Raw genomic sequence first — 6,029 nt, 5'->3', positions numbered from 1 at the left:
AAAAATCAAGTGTGATAGGGTATTCAACCCGCATTTAGAAATCTTTCTATTATATGTATAAAATTATTTAAATAAAAATAAATTTTTAAAAAATACCACGTTTTTAAAACGGACTAGAAAGTATAAAATGAATTTTTTAAAAACACCACGTTTAAAAAACGGACTAAAAAGTATAAAATAATTTTTTTTAGCCCCATACAGATTCCTAACCCCGTACAGATAGTCCTGAAAATTTGTGATTGTGAATTTTTAGTAGCTATGAAAATACTTGTAAGATTTAAAACGAAAAATGTGGGGCGCAAGATAATACGTACATAGTAACGAGTGTAGAGTAGCTATACCGCTGAGAAAACTCGCACAACAGTTTATATCATTTGCAGTGCATTAGAATTGTTAGTGATTTAGGTGTTCATGCAGCAATTATCTATTTCATGCGCCCTACGTTTTTCGTTTCAAATCTTACAAGTATTTTCATAGCTACTAAAAATTCACAATCACAAATTTTCAGGACTATCTGTACGGGGTTAGGAATCTGTATGGGGCTAGAAAAAATTATTTTATACTTTTTAGTCCGTTTTTTAAAAATTCATTTTATACTTTTTAGTCCGTTTTAAAAACGTGGTATATTTTTTAAAACTTTATTTTTATTTAAATAATCATTTTCTGCTTTTTAGTCTTGTGTGTATGAAATTTTACAATCGATTTTGAACATTTTGATGAGATTATAACAGAGACATGTAAAAATTTCAGACGGCATTGCGACCTGTCATGTCATATCGAAAACAAACGCCGTGGTAAAATGTCAAAGATAAAGGTTCGACGGAGAATTTCGGTGCAACGGTTATTTCGCTTGATAAACAAACATTGTAGTATAATAATATGTAGTAACTTTGTAAACGTTGCACGGAGCTCGAACACACACTGAGCTCCTTCGGTGCGAAGCGGTTCAGTGGAGTAGGGATGAGTCAGAGTGGGAACACGTAGTAGAGTGAGGACGCTGAACGCGAAAACGTATTACGTTACGCGGCGGGGGGTGCAACGGTTCAATTTATTAATAATTTATAGCTCCTAAACGCACATAAGGGTCATTCCATGCCGAATCGATCACTTTTTGCAGGCACCATCGCCGATTTTGTTCTAACTGAAATATGTTGTAGTCCATGCGAAATTAGGGGGGGGGTTTAAGTCATCATTTTGCCGGTTTCGAATTTTTTTAGAAATGGCAGGCCTTCAAAGTTTTCAATTTTTGCCCATTTCGGCGAAAACGGGCCTCACTTACGAATTTTTATCTCAAGAACGGTTTGTCCGATTGAGCTAAATTTTTTTTTTCTTTTATTTGGAAAGGATTGGGCTATTACAAAATAATTTTTTCAACCTCGACAATCAACTTTATAATGTCGAAAAATTTAAACAAATTCTTCTTTTGCGTTTTTTTCGATGATGGGGCGGAGTGATTTATATTTTGAAAAATATGGTTGTATTCCTTGAAGTTTCCCCTTTAAAATGAGTCCTTGAACAAGATGGTATCTTTAAAATTGGCGTTACAATGAGCTGGTAAAGGACGCCGTGTACCTTAGTCGTATACAGTAGGGTGGTCCAAAGCTATACCTGTGAAAATTTTTTATCGAGATACAAAGCACCGCACCCCCCAGAATTGTTCCTTTAGGTGAGAAAAAAATTTGTGCAAAGTTTGAGATCGATCGAAAAAAAGGATCACGTGCCGCAAAGCGACTGAAAATTTTGAAAATTGTGAAATTCACCTCAACTATGGAACATGGCACATCGTTGGATTTGTCTCTTTTTTCTGAATCGGAATATGGAAAAATTATATGACTTCCTTTAAATAATAATAACAATGACCTTGAAATTTCAAAAATATGATTTCCAAAAATTTTTTTTATTTTGCCATTATATTTACCTTATTGAACAATGCAAATTTCTCCTCTGACATTTTTCTGTACAATCTCAAATAACAGAGATATTTAAACATTTCCATGTATTCCATTTTATTTATACCTGTACTGAAACGAGACTTTAAGAAGCCTAAAGTGACAGTTTAGCTACATTGGCATTGAACAATAAACAAAATCAACTTGTACTTTGCATTACGAAGTACTTTTGTCAACTGTTAAGTAAAATTATTAAGTAAAACTATTTCTGCTACCACAATTTTTTGTCAACTGGCTTTGGTTTGCAAAATATGAGCTGCAAACGACTCTCGTAAGGCAGAAACCAGGTACAGTTCCGTACCTGGCTACCCTCGATGCCTTCCATTAACCCTTTCCGGTCCGCGCGGAATTCGCAATTTCGTACCAGCCGGTCCGCACAGATTTCGCCCCAGTCGCTTATTCACTTGGTACCGTTTACTTTGAAAAGCATTTATAATTATAATATAAGACGAAAATGAAGAATAAAAAAAAAAAAATTTTTCCTTGTCGAGTGACAGTCGGCATAGGACGCGCCAGAACGAAAACCGATGTCGAATCACACTCGACATAGGACGTGCCAGAACGAAAACCGATGTCGAGTCACACTCGACATAGGACGTGCCAGAACGAAATGCGATGTCGAGTCACACTCGACATAGGACGTGCCAGAACGAAATGCGATGTCGAGTCACACTCGACATAGGACCGCAAAGGGTTAACATAAAACGCTATAAAACATTTCACCGGGATTAGGACCCCTTAAATTAGGGTAGCGAGGGGCAGCGGACCCGTTTACAACTCTCCGTACTGAACACTGGAACCACGACGGTCAGGTACGAGGGACGTTTAGTACACGTGCGTCGTGCACCCTCCAGGACAATTTCCCGTTAGTCTACCCCTGTTTTCCTGACACAAGGGCGAGCCAATCAGAGACGCTACATCGCTTCGCGACACGAGGGGCACTCTCCAAGGTCCGCGCTCCTTCACGACTATTAGGCCCTTTCCGGACCCAGACAAAATTGTATAAAAGCCCGTCCGAAAACGGATCATCAGTCATAGCTGATTTAACCACCGAACAGTGCACAGAAGTCCAATGGAGAGTAGAAATCACGGAAAACTGTTCTTATTAGAACATGACGAAAGTCAAATTGTAGGCGCTAAGTTGCCATCGATAGGGCAAGTTTTAAGAGTTTTGTTTTACAATTTACGGAAAGTGAAATTGAACCTTCGATCTAGCTCATATCTTGTTGTGAAAGAAGTGGAAGTGTTGTGGGAGAAGGCAAAAATTCCATTCAGGCAAAGCCATCACAGCATCGAGAAATTGGAGTCCTTATACCAGAAGTGGAGGCTGTTACAAAAGAGTTCTAGACGACGATCGCAGCTACAAGATAACAAGGAACAACAGTTTCTTGATCAATTAGATGATCTTTTCGATATCGCACATGTTGATGCTTTAGAAATGATCACGGGATGTAAACGGGTCCGCTGCCCAACGCTACCCTCATTTAAGGGGTCCTAATCCCAGTGAAATGTTTTATAGCGTTTTATGTTAATGGACGGCATCGAGGGTACCCAGGTACGGAACTGTACCTGGTTTCTGCCTTACGAGAGTCGTATGCAGCTCATATTTTGCAAACCAAAGCCAGTTGACAAAAAATTGTGGTAGCAGAAATAGTTTTACTTAATAATTTTACTTAACAGTTGACAAAAGTACTTCGTAATGCAAAGTACAAGTTGATTTTGTTTATTGTTCAATGCCAATGTAGCTAAACTATCACTTTAGGCTTCTTAAAGTCTCGTTTCAGTACAGGTATAAATAAAATGTAATACATGGAAATGTTTAAATATCTCTGTTATTTGTGATTGTACGAAAAAATGTCAGAGGAGAAATTTGCATTGTTCAATAAGGTAAATATAATGGCAAAATAAAAAAAATTTTTGGAAATCATATTTTTGAAATTTCAAGGTCATTGTTATTATTATTTAAAGGAAGTCATATAATTTTTCCATATTCCTATTCAGAAAAAAGAGACAAATCCAACGATGTGCCATGTTCCATAGTTGAGGTGAATTTCACAATTTTCAAAATTTTCAGTCGCTTTGCGGCACGTGATCCTTTTTTTCGATCGATCTCAAACTTTGCACAAATTTTTTTCTCACCTAAAGGAATAATACTGGGGGGTGCGGTGCATTTAATTTGTTGGTCAAAAAATATGGACCACCCTAGTGTGTATGATATTATAAATAGTGCTAGAGCGTTTATTCCAGGATATTAGGTACGGTGTTATGAGCAATTATAGTGCAGGATAAGGATTTGTGGATATGTGTGAGAAGAATTTAAAAGTGAAAGGGCATTGACCCCTTCTACTCGATAATTCCATAGGGCGGATATTAGAAATGCCCTTGTGGATTTTGACGGGTAGGTAGGTTCAATGTCGTCCACCGATTTTTTAAAACATTTTCACCTCGCTGGGGCCCCAAATGAGAACCAAGGCATGGATGCGTTTGTCACTTGATACGAGACTGTCGCGCGCCTCTCTGATGTACGCAACGTATGCTTTTGTTAGAAGTGTTGCAGCATTTTAGGCGGATTTTTAATTGTTAATAACTAAATAACGAAGCCGAAATCGCAATTTTTTTATTCTTCATTTACGTCTTATATTATCGCCGAGAACCACCCCTTAAATTTTCTCGCACCTGTAGGTAAACGCCCTGTATATTAGAAGAAATAATTTTTCATTAAAATTACGTTTGCACAAAGTTTTCAAGTTTGAGGTCATTTCAAAGTCATAGTATAGTACACTGTTAAATTCGTCTCGACGTCAGAAACAATCCTATGATATCCAAAACATATGGTGCCATTTAAAAAAGTCAAGGTGACCTTTACTTTTTTTATGTAAAAAGCATTTTTTCAGATTTAAGAATATGCGAAAATGTAGCTCACCAAGTACTGATAAACTTTTGTTTAAAATATTTTTTAATTGCACTACCGGAAATGCCTAAAAAATGGTGAAATAACTCAACGCGTAGACCCTGTATACAGGCAACTCATTTGTTGAGGTTGTTTAGAGATATGTAAGCGTTTTCCTTAGAATAAGATATCCTTTGTTTAGTTGCCCGCCTGGCCTATATCTTTCGTCGATGGTTGTCTCGTCATCGGCCAGGCGCCGAAATTCTACACCTAGTTTAGTTCCTGGGGCACCACTTTAGTGCTACATAGTTGCGACTGTTTATGTCACGTCTTCGAGTGCCGGCTTGTCGTCGCCACGGCGCCGAAATTCGAACACTTGTATATTTTTCGGGGTCCACTCGTGGGCCGGTTCCTCGAAGACGCTGATCTCGCGACTCGCCCCTTTTCCCATGGATACCCCCACTTTGTAAAAATGGTAAAGGAGAGGGAAAGGGCGCCCTTTCTTGATTTTTGTACGGCGTGCGCTGAAGCAGATTCTTTCCGACTGTCGACTTATTGTTAGTAACACCGATCTCTAGACAACTTGTAGCGGCAGTCGAGTTCTCACTTAGCTAGTAGCAATAAAGTATATTGTTTTACAGCGCATTTCAACTTAGTTCTTCCCTTTGTGGGGAGTGGTCCTTCGAGAAGAATAAATTTAGTCGGCACACTACGTGCAAGTATACGAGAAGCTCGAACGATCTACTGCTCGACCACGAGTAACCTCAACAGAGGTTAATAGTATTTAATATATTGCATTTAGTAAAATTTAATTTGTTACATTAAAATTTTTTGTTTTTTTTGTCATTATTGGGCTACTACCTAATTGGACACTTGCCATTCGCACGTGTGTATAATAAATATTAATTGACGTTGTGATCGATTGATCACTTTTCTTTCGATACCCGATCCCTAGCACGAGAACTCATCCCAGTATTCTCGCAAAATCCCTTGAATGCAATTACATTAATTGGATTTGTTTATGATCTCCATTTCTTTGATCTCCTCGGAATCCATATCCTTGTCTCCCCAACCCCACTTCGCACCCTCGTGACTGTGAACATGTTTCTGCGCCTGGCCGTATCTGTTGAGCAAACGAAGAAGCTTATGTCAAATATGTTAAATAGAAGCTTATGTACAATACAGTTTAC

General features: G+C 38.1%; 1 protein-coding gene and 1 pseudogene across 2 annotated transcripts in view; one reads left to right on the top strand and one right to left on the bottom strand.

Annotated features, from left to right (window-relative positions):
• LOC143211107 (acyl-CoA Delta-9 desaturase-like) overlaps positions 1-6,029 on the top strand; it is a 256,986-nt gene that overhangs the window by 84,466 nt on the left and 166,491 nt on the right. The gene's annotated exons all lie outside the window — the stretch shown is intronic.
• The window catches only part of LOC143211551 (acyl-CoA Delta-9 desaturase pseudogene), a 34,991-nt pseudogene continuing 31,521 nt past the window's right edge, over positions 2,560-6,029 (bottom strand). The window contains exon 3 of the transcript XR_013009479.1: positions 2,560-5,962. The product of XR_013009479.1 is annotated as an acyl-CoA Delta-9 desaturase pseudogene (transcript). The remainder of the gene's footprint in view (positions 5,963-6,029) is intronic.

This window comes from Lasioglossum baleicum, chromosome 8 (assembly GCF_051020765.1).
Source record: "Lasioglossum baleicum chromosome 8, iyLasBale1, whole genome shotgun sequence".
NCBI classification, from domain to species: Eukaryota; Metazoa; Arthropoda; class Insecta; order Hymenoptera; family Halictidae; genus Lasioglossum; species Lasioglossum baleicum.
Note: the sequence above shows the minus strand (reverse complement) of the source record. Positions and strands in the feature narration are given on the sequence as shown.